The following is a 15,166-nucleotide window of genomic DNA, read 5'->3' as shown; positions in this document are numbered from 1 at the left end:
TTAAAGGTGTAATGCATTTCCAATATATTAAGACATTAGCTCCAATCTGGAATTTCACCTGAGTTTCATAGTTTAGTTAACGTATTATATTTGCTTATTATAATCATGCTAGCAGTTTGTGGCTCTTGTTAAAAGATACCCCCTATCATACATTTCGAAGTGTACGGTGAACATTGCAGAAGTAAACCAATGTTGTGTAGTAATGCAGGACCATTATAGGACAAATTAACACAAGCTTGTCTTATTTCCAAGCACCATATGAATGGATTCAGTTCGGATGTGTGTGAAGAATGTTTAAGATAAAATGTCAAAATTTGTATGCTACTCTTCCCATTGCTATTTCCCATTGTTATTTTTATGCTTCTCTTCCCATTGCTATTTCTCATTGAAATCTTTATGCTTCTCTTGGCCGCTCATTTCTATTTCTCCCAATAAGAACTCTTTACTTGAAGAAATCTTGAATCCCACCCTCGACACTCCATGTTTTATGCAAAGATAATCTGACTTTACTCAATTCAGCATCAATTTTCTGACAATATTGACAGGGTTAAATGAAATACTTCTATCATAATCCATTCTCTTAGATCTCAAGGTCAGTGATATCGGGCAGTAACAGTGCAAAAGAAGTCTCTGATAACAATCTTAGTAGTTCTAGGGTCAAGTATAGAGTCTGTGCGTTCCAATTTTTTTCCTACAGATACTTACAAGTGTGCTCCAGTTTTTGTGTTTCACGGTCAATATCAAAAGAGATTACATCTATAAATAATCTTATAAATTTCTGATGTATTACGCCCTTGACATAACAGACATACATGTATTGATTGCAACATAAAATTCTGAAACTTTCATGGTATTGTCGAATAAAAGGGGAAAAAACAGGATAATAAATGGATGACGGTGTTGCAATGTGTTTATAATAGCATACATACAATTGATATCGAATTAAATATACGAATGAAACATCTTTGGCTATTTTATATATTTTTTTTTAGTTTTTAATGTAATAACCCAGCACTGAATTAGCACCGAGCTCTTTTCATTAAAAAAAACAGTAACGTAGTTGGTTTGCAATTCATACGATGATTTATCTGTAAGCAATACGTACATCTTCATAACATGATTTACTAATTGTCAAAACCGACAGTTAATAGCGTCTTTCACCTAAAATTGATTTGTCTCCACATGTTCAAATAATTTCCTTTGTCCTTTTTGTAAATTACAGGAAAGATTCCATAACTATGGGGTAATCTTTACTACATTTTTACTAAATCATTAAAAAAAGGATAGTATCCGGATTCCAAACACAAATATAGAAAAAAAATTCTATAGCAATTCAATAAAACATGATTTTCAAAACACCATTATTAATATCAGCTTCCTACAGGTATAAAACCATAAAAAAATAGATCTATAAAATTTCATCAATATACATGGCAAATTTCAAAGTTTTATATGCTCAAATAAACAAAATATGGGATTTTATATTATGCGTGGTATCGGCTTACGGCACACGGATGATGACGTCAAAATCTCTAAAGCAACGTCAAGTTTCATCTTTGCTAAAAAGGTTGGATAAGCCCCACTTAAATTCCTTGAATTTTCCAGACGCAGACACTCGAAATTTTGCAAATGACGACCTAGTATATCAGGAATTAAAAATATGATAATTTTTACTCCAACCTTGATACACAATGACAAGAAAAAGAAAATCTTTCGTATTTGACTTTGTTCTTTCGGTATGTCTGATCAGAAATATCTTTTGACCACAAGGGTAAGAAATTCTGATGACTCATTGCGAAATATTTAGGTAGCTGCAGATCTATTTTAACACTGCCTAGACAGACTTCCTTTCCAGACATTCATTTTTTTTTATTTTGAAAAACTATATAAATGCATCCAGTAATTTTGACGTATGGACTATTTCGTAATTCAAGAGAAAGACTTCGTGTTTAGTCGATTCTAATATCTGCATCTGTTAGATGCTTAGTTAGAATCTGTGATGTGGGTATATCGACATTTGTTTAAAAATATTTAAGGCGTCTAAAGTAATACTAAAAAAGAGAAGATAAAAATGACAAAAATATGAATGGTATTAATCTAAATGTAATGACACAAAAATATAAATGGTATTAATCTAAATGTAATATAAAGGCATCCTCCAGTTTTTGGAAGTAGAGTAAAAAAAACCCAACTAATTCTTGCTGACACTCCTACTAAAAGTATCAATCAAAATAAGATATTTGAAAAAGAAAATTAATTTTTCCGCGTTTCTAATGTTGTGTTTTTCCCCTTTTTCCTTCACATTTTGCTTAAAGAAACTAAAAAAATAAAGCTTTTTATTGTTTTTATTACTTCTCGTTATTTGAATTAGGATCGCACTTTTGAGATGAAAAACAAAAGATTAACCCGTATTTGTTAGAAATATATTTTACCGTCACGGTAGCTCAGTATTTAAAGCACTTGCTCCGTGATCGGAAGTTTGTGGGTTCAAACCCGGGCCATGACTGACCTAAATCGATAAAAAATACTAGTAGTTATTAAGTGTTCCTTTGCTAAGTGCTTGGAACTTTGAAGTGAAAGTCGCGGGTCTTTCAGATAAGACCTTAATAACAGAAGGCCCCGTGTCACCACAGGCGTTGGCACGATAAAGATCTCTCACTGCTCAATGGCCATGAGTGCCGAGTAAAGGTATAAATTTAAAGCCCTTCAACTGTGTATGGTGACCTCTCTATATAAGTGAAAACGTTTCGAATGGGACTTAAAACAGCATATAATCGATCAATCAAAATCATATTTCTATTTCCTGTGGAAAAGCAAACAACAACGACAAAATAAACTCGTAATAAAAATAATGAAATAGGTGAAGACAACGAGCAGTGATAGATCTAAAAAAAAACAACAACTACAAACAAAACAAATATATAAACAGGGCATAAAACATGGACCCCTGGAAATTTCAGAGGAGAGATCAGGTGCCAATGAGGAGTAAGCATCCCCTGTCGACCGGTCACATCCGTCGTGAGCCGTCCTGATCAGGTGAATAATCCGTAGTCAAATTCAGTATAAAATAAAAGGACTAACAATTGGTATATACATGTACATGTTATATGTCAGTCAAATTCAACCCAATGCTAGGTAATATTATAACGACCACAGAATTTAAAAAATGCTAACTTAATTCGAGATTGTTTAAATCCTTGTAAGATCAACTTATTTGTCAGTAGCCTGTCTCGGTCCTGGCTGGCGTAATGGTAATGTGTAATTGACAGTAATTAATTACAAATGTCGACGTATTTGAAAGTAATGTGTAATTTGCCAAATTTTCATATACATGTGATTTTAATTTAATCAATTACAATACTTTTGAGAAAAGGCATGTGATTCACAATGACTTTTCAATCACATTCAATTACGCTGATGCTCAATGAATGAAAGAGAAGCCACCCCTCCCCCCATACACACTTTTGAAGACAGCTTACGGACAGATGATACAAACAAACAAATCGATGCCTGGATTGATACATGTCTTTGGACATATTTTGGTTGTAAATGAACCAAATATCACATTTCTGAAATATTAAGAAATTGTAAACCTTCTCTAATGTTTAAAATTTTACCTTTTTGCCATTACCTTTATAAATCTGTGCAAAATTTCATAACTTTACAGAACATTATTGTGAAAATTTGAATGAAAAGTAAAATTTATGTAGTTAGACTTATTCATTTTACTTATATAAATACATGTATGACTAACGTTGTTATTTTCATGATTTTTTGAAGAAGTTTGATTGTATTATCTGTCCTTACTGATCTTTTGGACAAAACTGATGGTTAATTTTTTAAGGGAATTTACATATTTCCCCTTTTTAATGAATTGTTGTTTCCTCTTTAAATTTTTTTTTTAAATCAAAATAATTTTCCTGTGTATAATGTATATATAGAATAAATAATTTTGATTAAATTGATTATGAATTGACAATTAAAACACTTAGTCCAGCTTCTAATCCTTTCTTTACAGCTTGTGTTAGAAGTGATTAACAAGTGTTAATTTAGTGGTCTTAGTTGACAGTTGTACACTGAATTTTAATAGATATCTTATTTCGACTTTGCCTAATGATAGTTTGACACATAATAGGTCAAATACCAACAGTTTGAGATATACGTTAGAATGCTGAAAAAAGGAAACACCAAAGCAAAATGCATCCATTATTTTACATAAATATATCATAAAGCTAAAAATAACATCAAATTTTGTAACACATATGGATCACGGTACAAACATGAGTAAATTTGCTACTAGTCATTATCTATTTATTCCTTTCACAAATGCCCCAGTGGAAAGTATCTTCAAGAAAATCTTCAAATGTTAAAGATGTATAGGTTAGGGGACACAATATTTGAACAATTCATAAACATTTAAATAATGTTTAGGTAAAAAAAATGTTGTAACTGAGTCTGAGTAATTGAGTCTGATATGAATATGAAGGAACGTTCATGACTATCTATTTAAGTGTTTTCTTAAAATGTAATTTGTAATTTAATCAATTACATTTGCAAAGTATTGTAATTTGGTTAATTACACTTCAAAATCCTTGTAATGGTAATTTAATTGAAGGTTTTGAGCAAGTAATTGTAATTTAATTATTTACTTTCCTATTCTAATTGACCCCCTGCCTGGTCTCGGTTTAAAACTTGATCGCACTCAGAGCAGCCTTTGAATATAGATTAAGTTGGGAGACGGAAACCCCATATGCAAGTGAAAATTGAATATTACTACATAAATAAGGAAAGATGACGATGGGAAAGATGAAGTCATCTGGTTAGCGTACAGTCTAGTTATAAGTCAGTAAAACATCCAGATATGATCAGATGTGGTAGACTCTGTGGTGTCTTTAATTTCGAGATACTGGGATATATCGAGTCGATAAGTATCATTAATTGATAAAACACCGTCGAAATTATCTTAATGTCGCGTTGAATGCCACAGCGTGTTTCCTTCATCTCATGTAAAAGTTTCTGGAATAAAATCTGCTTAACAGGAATATAAAACAGGTCGGCTATTAAAGGAGCACAATTAATGTCCACTGCAATTCCAACAGATTGTTGGAAATCCTGGTTCCGGGCCTATAAAACTTAGCCGATCTAAGTATAACATCTGTCTTGCTTTCACAAAAGAAATTCATAGTGAAAAATTGAGACCGACCTCAAAAGTGAGCTCATCTAAGTTTATATATGGCCCCTGAGCCCAGTTTCCAAAGACTACACAGAGGTTTGCAATGAACTTCGACATCCTTTTAATATCACCTCAGAGTATTGACGTATAGCATGAAAGTGAATTTTTACAAAGTTAATTTTTAGATGACCTCTCACAAGATATGAATAATTTCAGAGTTCCAGTTTTTATTGAAGAAGCAGTTGTCTAGGATATCAAAAAGCCTAGTTTTTAATTTATCATGAGAAATAGTTATATAAAGTATCGGAAAGTCGTGTTTTGATATTATTGACTTTTTAAAAGTTTTGCGATTTTAAATTTTCTAAAAGTTCTTTGACATTTTTGAGAATCCACATCTGATTTACACCTCTTCTCGGATATGCTATAGCACTGTATGTCTGAAGTCTCTCCTTTACAGCAGTTAATATTTTTGTGAAGAGAAAATATAGGCGCCTCAGTGTATTTTTTCATGATTTTTATGAAGTTTAGAAATCCAATATAAGTAGGGTAGATTGAAATCACTCCTTGACTGGAGTGTAGACTGAAATATGATTTTAAAGAATTTCATCCTTCGAAAGTGAACTATAGGTTGGATTTCAACATGTAAAATTTAAATCAGTTTTATTGAAGAAGCAGTTGTCTAGGAAATCATCATTAGAAAGGGAACTATAGATTGGATTTCCACATTTAAAATTTAATCTAAGTCCTTCAAAAATACAGTTGTAATAACGAGTCTTACAAACAAAGACGATATTGTTACAAGTCTTTCCTGCTGGAACCATAACATATTGTACATGTAGTCTTTCTTATTCTTTTATCACTTCCGATGTAGTGAAAACGGAAGGATATTTGGTTTGCATTATGCCTTTTAACTTCCTGATATGATTCTTTAAAATATTTCTAAAAGACTTACTAGTAATGCATTGTGGCAAAGTATTTAGGTCTTCCTCTTTATGTTTCGCCTATCCTCTGACAAAATCCTCGACAGAATTCACAAATGAAAGATTGGGGCTCCGTGTATTTAGGACCTTTTAAAAATGGTATCTTTTAGGTCGTCATTTTCAATTAAATTTACATCACCAATGGGACTATAGTTGAAAAACGAAGAAGAGCAAGAACACTTAGAGGAATTTGTTTTAGATGTTCAATAACTAGGCAATACAAGGTAGTAGTTATAATTGAAAAGTTTGGAAGAAACAGTTTGGGAATATCTGTAGGAAATGCAGGGTGTAGATTTCAACTTTAAATATGGTGGAATGCAAGTCTAAACTTTTTTATGATTAAGAATGTTAGTACTGTTCACAGCGTCTATTCCTTTGTTGGCATTCATTTTAAGGAACCTACGGGCTAAATCGAAATTAATATCTTCCGACATTTATGTACATGGTGCTAAAAGAGCCTGTGCTGGGTAACTTCCATAATCACGAACACTAGCTTGTAACTGACGTTAACGAATCAAAGTATGGACTTGCTTTAGCTCCTTCAAATTTCAAATAGTCCATTCAAAATGTTCAAGCAATGAGGAAAATTCCTTTAAAAGAGGGGCCAAATTTAAAACTATGCCTACTTTTATTGAAAGCAAACTTTGAATAAAAGAGATAATAAATATATGTATGTTCTTCGATTTATGTATAGAACAAAAGTTAATGTTAGTATGTGTTTTAATCTGCTACATTCACGCACAATTCATTTTCTGAATCAGGCTCGTTAAATAATGTAAACGATTTTTGCATAAATGGAGATACTTCTAGAGCTTCGATATTAATGATATTAATTCTGATACATTACAAAATTAAAACAAGAATTAATATTTAGATATTACAATACTAAATGTATCTTGACATACCTTAAAAATGCTATGTAATATATATATATATATATATATATATATATATATATATATATATATATATATATATATATATATATATATATATATATATATATATATATATATATATATATATATTCCATTGATTTTTTTTTTGTTTCTATGTTTTTATTTGATGTACGTTTAACAGCTGGACTTAGTAAACAATAAAATCAAAATATATTCGTCTGCAATTGTTAATTTTAGTATTAGATGTACATCAAACTATCTCATTATCCGTCATTAGCATGTTCTCTCCAATAAATTAAGACAACTATTCCTATTTTGGAATATATGATGACACTTCCGCTAACCCTGAAATTTTTTTCTATACAGGATGTATAGGGGCAAAAGGCGCCTCTTTAATTTTGTCCTCAATCGATTTCCCCAACTACTGAGGAGAACCAACATCTTTAGAAAGTCTTCAAATGACTAAAATGTCTTCAAGTAATTACAGCGCTAACAGGTGTTCCGACTCCCTTTCTCATATGCTTGTTCTTTAGTGATACAAGTATACATTGTGAATGTGCGTCAGTAACGCATCCTACGACGAACAACCAAATACATATGCGGTCAAAATTTTATTCTAAAGGTGGCATATACATGTACACGTATGTGTATTGTGATATAAGAACACTATCTTTTGAGTGAGAAAGGAGAATGAAAAAAATGTGAACATTAATCCTCAGATTCAGATTATAGTACATATGTTATTGTAGGTCAAATGAGAAATTCAGGTGACCTATTGTTAATATTTTTTATCTGTGTTAAAAATTGGTTGTTTAATTTTGAAGGGTTTGTAAGCCTAGACATATTGAATGAAAATAACCATGGTGTTGTGTGTCTTTTATGGTTTTTTTGTTAGCTTATAAGTTGTTTTAGTTATTTAAATGAAATAAAAATTGATTAACAGAATTTTTTGAAAACCCGATCATACTTTAAAACTCTGAAAAAATCCTCTCTAGAGCCTAAAATGACATCTAATGAGCAAACTTATTATATTATTTGCATGATTATAACAAACATCTGGGCTTTAATAAAAATCATAATATTTATGCCTCTTGGGTTCAGCGTTTTAGCCCAGTGTGTGGCTATGTTTGTATGTTGTAAATACATTACACCTTTGAAAATCTCTATTGGATAGGTCAGATTTTGCATTGAAATTTATGAAATAATGAACCGTTTTTTTCTTTGCTCCTGAACTTCTAGGAGACTAGGTGCATGATTATGATCCTCTTCAAACAGTGTTTTTTTTTTTGTTTTATAAGTTCATACCAGTTTTCGGTGAATCCAAAGCTGTCATGGCCTGAAAACTCATGATACTCAGGTGACAATCAAGGCCCATGGGACACTTGTTTTAACATGTATTGAAAATCAAAAATATATACGTATTTGCATTGGTTAGCTACCTTGCAGTGTTTCAGGTACTGGTTCCATTCTTATTTATTTTCCTGAATATTTATATTTTTCCTGAAATAAAAGGAATATAATTGAGGATGGACTTCCTATTCCTTGCATGAAATATTGAGATAACGACGTTTTTAAGCTCAAAGTCCATTAAAACAATACAGATCGATAGCAGAGCAAACATGGACCTGCAAAAACATCAGAGGTGGGATCCGGTGCCATGGGGGGGAGTGAGCATCCCCTGCCGATCAGTCACACCCGCCGTGTTCTCCTTGTCATGTTCGGGAAATAACGGAAGAATCTCTCATCTCTCTCTTATAAACTAGTTCTTTTAATATGACTTCATTTGTTGAGTTTATAATGTAAAATGCACATCGAAACTGAGCAATAAAAGCATTTACAAGTAAAGGAAAACACATTTTCTTATGTTGATCCTTTACAAATCAAAATTAAAAAAGGCTCCGATGATATTAGCTCCTAATGGTTGAACTTAAAATAGTCAAGGAGAAAATATGCAAAATTAACATAATGTTTCTTTTAAAGCTTTTATTTTTCTCAAAAGTACAAGAGTACTAGTTTTTATTTAAATTAAACAAGAACTGTAGGAGGAATATGGCCTTAAAATTTTAATAAAAGATAATTATATTTCATTTACAGACACAACAATTCATCGAAATCTAATTTTAAAGCGAATTAGAAAATATGTATCACAGCAAACGTGTATGTACTCGATATTTGCTTTGCTCTATGATTTATAATCATAGACAAAACCTCAAAGAAGAGTACAACTGTAGCATTTCTATAGATTAACTTTTTTAGTAGTTATCAATAAAAATGGCAACAACGTTTATCGAAATCAAGAAATGATATACTAGCACTAAATTATGTACACTGTTTTCCAGAACTTATCAAAATCGGCCAAAAACAACAGTCTGAGTGAAATTTTGAATTAATCTAAAAGATTTGTAATTTTTGTTTGCAACAGCGGTAACAATGTTTATAGTAAACAATAGTAATAAACAGAAATGTGCACATTGATGTAGTATGTAGTTAGATTTATTGTTAGCAATTTTTTAAAGAATCCTACCAAAACTGTGGAGGGCCTTTTGAAAAAAGTGTTTTAAAGAGAAAGAGAATGATATGGCGTAATCTGTAACTAAGTGATCCAAGACCCCCCCCCCACCTCCTCTCAAAAAAAAAATATATAAGGAATACAGAAGTACATTTAAGTGCAGATAAGCGTTCTTGTTTTGTTCCTTATGCAGATGTGAACTTCTTCAGTGTGATTGGCAAACCAGCTGATGTGTGTCTGCCCTTAATGAAGATGCTAATTTACAAATTAACTACTTGATAAAAGAGCTAAAACTCTCATTCTGGCAAGAAACATAAATCTCAATATAGTAAAAAATACGTTGGGATTAAAAGATATGTATATACTATTCATCAACTTAAGGTTGTGTCACTTGGACCTAGGTAGAGCCCGGAAGTTTGGTGAGAGCAATAGAGCGGCACGATATAAATCAACGTTAAGGATACGTTTTGAAAGAATCATGCTTGCGCTGGGTTAGTCTCGTAGCATGGATTATTTTTCTCTATTGGCCGATGAAATTACATAATTTAGAAATCTTTTTTATTTGTTCGTATGTCTTAATTATACATAAAATAATAAATGATTGATTATGGGTGTGAAAAAATAAAGAAATTAATATTGTAATTAACAATCTGCAAGTGTTCTGGTGCTCTATCATTTTAGACTATTTTTGTATTGTTACAAATATCCATATTTAGATTCTAAAATACAACATAAAGAAAACAAACAACCTCTTTTTAGTTGTAAAGTTATGCGGAAAGAGGAAGAAAGCATTACTTTCCAGCATGCCATTCTGTGGAAAATATTTAATTTCTAAGTGATACAAGTGAACACTCAACAGTCAAATTCTGAAAAATTTGACTGAAATGAAAATGTTATTTTTTCAAATAGCTAATCAAAATTTTCCATGCATAAAAAAATATTTGAAAGCACTTGTTTTCTGCTATATACTCGCTGATGGTTCACACGGGGTTCCATGGAAGGTTAAGCTACATGTCAAAGGATCGAGGGACTTCTGTTGGTACGACACGGCACTTCCTTTTGGGTTTCATGTAATGATGACGATGTTGAGACGTTACATTAATTATCATCAATCATTCTCTCACAACCTTCCATTCCAAATTAATAGTCCTAGTTCTTACAATGAGACCCCAGCACTGTTTATTCACTATGCAGTAAAAAAGAAGAAGAATGACGTTAAAAAAATGACTATCGGATGCACCTAAGGTTTTTTTTAAATGTAGTTTACAACCTTTTTGCGTCAAGACACTTGTGCAATATTTGGAAATATCAGAATGCCTTACTCCCATGGACTTTTAAACATTGATATAATAATATTAAATTATCTCTACTAAATAGGCGTGGTCTTAAGATTTAAAAAATGGGTTTTCTTCAGCATAAAAGATATTTTTACTATATATATATATATATATATATATATATATATATATATATATATATATATATATATAACTTTTGGGTATTGTTTTTGCTACAAAATGTACCTTAAATATCCATTTGATACAACTTTGTTATACTTTTCAAACCTAAACATTACCATAGTTCGCTTTTTACCTTTACGGACTGCACAGCTCCAAAATCTTTGTAACCTTACAAGTTTTTTGTGAACAAATAAGATGCACATTTTTGAAAGAAATATAATGCTTCTAAACAAAGACAAATAAAAGCTATTATAAATTTTGCAAAATTATTATAAATTTTATAGTCATGATTGATAACTTTGTAATAAATGGTTACTCCCTGTTTGCCCCCAAAGCTTTAATGCAACTAGGCATGCTACAGGCGCGGACCAGGATTTTCTTCCAGGAGGAATCCACTCCCAGTGAAAAAAACTCCAACCCAAAAATTTAAATTTAAATTTTACGTTTAAAAACGTAAATATCATTTCCCAACCGTGAAAAACACCTCTTTCGTGGTGGTGATGGTGGGGTCTACGTTTTCTAGGGGGGTGGGTGGGTTCCAAAGTCATTTTTTTTGTTTGCTTCAGTATATACTTGTGAGGACATACGCAACGTACTTTACCTGCTGATAATTTTTCAAGATATTCTTAATTTCAGATAATAGTGCCATCAGATGTTTGTAGACATAAAATCAGAATGCATTACCAGGGTTTTTGAAAAGATATCAAATGATGGAAATTCTTGTATAATTCAGAGAAAAATTTACAAAAATTATTAAACATATATTTTAGATGTTTTGTTTATCCAAACTTGTTCTAGAAGAAGTGCACAATAGCATATATAGACAATAAAATGTAGCACACAGTTCCTTTAAGTATTGGAACTCTTCAACTCCAGGGAAAAAGACAGTAAAGTTCAAACTACGTTGCGTATGTCCTTATTTATTTGTTATTTTCAACTTTCGTCAGAATTAGATTCTGAAAGATGCTACTATCATGTTTTTGCTTAGTACCTGTTAGTTTCCAGATAATTATTTGTATTTCAACAGAACTTGGCACAGTGCCATAACTCATAAAGCACAGAGAATTTCTAAAACACGATGCAGGTTCTACCCTTTCGTGGTCAGGAAATAGTCTTGATTTGAATAAAGAAGACTCTGGCTCAGAACATGCAATCGACTAAAATAATATGTAGGAGGCAATCCAGCAGGAATGATACTCAATTTCAAATATTCTCTGTCAAACTTAACCCACCACATGACTAGTCGCATCAAGGCTGTTATTCGTGCCAAGTGGGGGGGGGGGGGGGGGTATCTAAGTATTACAAACTAAAAATATCAATCATGAAAATAAAATCTATAATTTTGCAAAATTTACCATATCTTTTGTTTGTCTTTTTGTTTAGAGGCATTATGTTTCCTTCAAAAATAAGCATTTTTAGAGGTTCGTTCCTGAGCTTTTGAGCAGATTTTTGATTTGACCTCTTGTTTTAAAAAATTCTGCATAATGTTGTAGTTCTTACAATATTTGGATTCTACAATGCTAATTAAACTAGATGTTTATATTCAATTAAGACCCCATGATTAAATTCCATACCGAAAGAATTAAGTGAGGCAATGTATTTTGTGGCTGAAGGTTATTTAGAAGAACATAAACAATTTTTCTCTTTCGAAGTAATTACAGTATTGTTAAGTTTGAATTCCTATTTTTACACGCAGACTGCACAGAATTATTTTGTGCAGTGAAATATTTTATGCTGGTCCTAAATCATATATCAAATTAACTGTCATGAATTCCATCATGATATTTTACAAATATAGCAAATATATTGTGAGAGTCCAGGGGAAAAATAGCCCAATTTATTTTTTGAGTGCAAAAAGGTCAAATATTTGACTATGCGTAGAAATATGAAACTTTTTTGTTGTCAGAAATTTTAATGTGACTATTAAGATGAAAAAAAAAACTGTGTTTGTTCACGTGATTTATTTGGATAAAAAATAGGAGGAAAAACTTTGAAAAATTGGTTTATGTGTAAGACGTAATTACAGGCAAAAAGGTCATATTTTAAAATGCTCTGTATGACCAAAAGAAGCGCATTGACCCCCATTTTTTTTTTATTTTTAATTAAGCTATGTGTAAAGATTCTAAAAATAAATTTGATAAAAAAAATTCTCAATACTTTTGATAATATGATTCAACCTCCAGAATTTGTTCATAAAAGCATGTAAGGTTAAAAAAAATTTTGAAATGTACATATACCCTGTCTTTGTCAACAAAATCATAGACGGTATAGTGAAAATTGGTATTCTGACAATAAAACAAGACTACATAAATTTCTCTGTCTTAAAGCACATTTTGTGATAGGAGTGATCTATGAAGATAACGAACAAAAAGTCAAAAAAAAAATCAAAAGTCATTGAAACAATACACATTGGGAGCAGAGCAAACACGGACCTCAAGAAAAACTTCAGAGGTGGGATCAGGTGCATCCCCTGTCGACCGGTTACACCCGCCGTGTGCTCCTTGTCATAATCGGGCAAACGGAAAAATCCGTAGACAATTCAGTATGAAAATAATGGCCTAAAAAGTTGTATGAAAAAGTCGGTCAACATTCAATTTTTACGACTGATTGTATTTGCTGACAAGGTCTTTGTATCGACCATAGAATTTCCGAAATGTTGACTTTAAACGAGACAGGTGATATCTTTGTACCATCAATTTAGTTGTCAATAGCTTGCCTCGTTTTAAAAATTGTTCTAACGTAGAGCATGTTCTTGCGTATCAAATCGACTGGGAGACATGAACTCCATATGCAAGTGATAATCATTATGATATATTGGTACATAAATAACGGGAGTTGACAATAGGAAAAGTGAAGTCACGTTTATCATAAAGTTATATTATCCTGTATCTGTACTTGATTAAAGCCATTAGTTTGCGGTTGCATAGAGGGAAAAGATGCAAAAAGTAGTTTGTCATTCATGGGTTAAATAAGTTCTTAATATTTACATTGGTTATATAATTTGAACTTACTGACGTCATGTCTGAGCTCCTGAAACAAGCATCCACAATTGCTTACTGCATCTTTGTTATCAAAAACAAGTATTGTGAATACTGTTCCAGTAATTTTAATTTTAAAGAAAATACTCATACAGGTAATGCTTGCTGCCTAATCCAATTATTTTAACAAAAAATGTAAAATTAAATAAATTCAAATAAAATTAATTTTGAGAAGAAAGAACAAAACATGAAAAATTTACAGCATATCTCTTAATCAATGGATATCTAAAACTGCACTGGTAATAAGTTTAAATTGTTTAATATGGAATTTTTCTCATTTAGGATAACTAATTAACTCTACTCTATTAAATAATCTAGATGATAAATCAAGATTATCAGTATGTGAAAATAAGTAGAAATAAAACCACGGTTTGAGAACATTGCAGGTTACGTACCTGGTCATCTTTTTTTCTAGATGTTTAAAATGCGCGTGGAAATAATGACTACCTTATCAGATAGGGCGTTTGAACTGTCTAGTTCTACATCATTTTGAAGGAATGTGGCAAATACCCTGTGGCAGGTACGAACTCTGGTGTCCATTCTCTAGTAAATTCCCGTATTACTCAATCAAGAAGATGTCAAAAATCAAAGGAGTTGCAATTCCCTAACTTTAAAGAGACAAACTTTTTTGTTACTCCAAAACGACTACCTGCCAATTTTACACATAGACAAGCGTTTCTGTTGTGTAAAATTCGTGGTAAATCATTCTAATGTGAATGTAAAGTATATAGCATGGCAAGCCTTGACAATGGTTAACCTAGAGATGATTTCGCCCACATTAAGAGGCTACTATGTCTAGAGAGATGATTCCTTTAGTATTTCTTCAGAACTAAAAGAATTCAAAAATAAATCTGCACATTAATCAACGATCCCTCAGACGTAGATGAGCTTAAACAAAAGCAACAACAGACCTTTCCTGACAAAAAGTACACACAAAGGTTCCATCCCTAATTTACATGATAAAAGTCTAAGATTGAGCTTTTTCTGTTCATCAATTATACATGTATACATGGTAAATACAAAGAATATTTCTTCCGTCTATGATCTTCTTTTGTTTCACTTTATTTCTGTGACCTTTCCAATTTGTTTTCCTTTCGTGCTATATAA

At 31.6% G+C, this 15,166-nt stretch overlaps 1 protein-coding gene across 1 annotated transcript in view; it reads left to right on the top strand.

Annotated features, from left to right (window-relative positions):
- The window catches only part of LOC133184428 (phospholipid phosphatase 1-like), a 181,299-nt gene that overhangs the window by 128,115 nt on the left and 38,018 nt on the right, over window positions 1–15,166 (top strand). The window lies entirely within an intron of this gene.

Source organism: Saccostrea echinata, unplaced genomic scaffold, assembly GCF_033153115.1.
Source record: "Saccostrea echinata isolate AGI-Se365-2 ecotype Australia unplaced genomic scaffold, CSIRO_AGI_Sech_v1 ptg000010l, whole genome shotgun sequence".
Lineage (NCBI taxonomy): Eukaryota > Metazoa > Mollusca > Bivalvia > Ostreida > Ostreidae > Saccostrea > Saccostrea echinata.
Note: the sequence above shows the minus strand (reverse complement) of the source record. Positions and strands in the feature narration are given on the sequence as shown.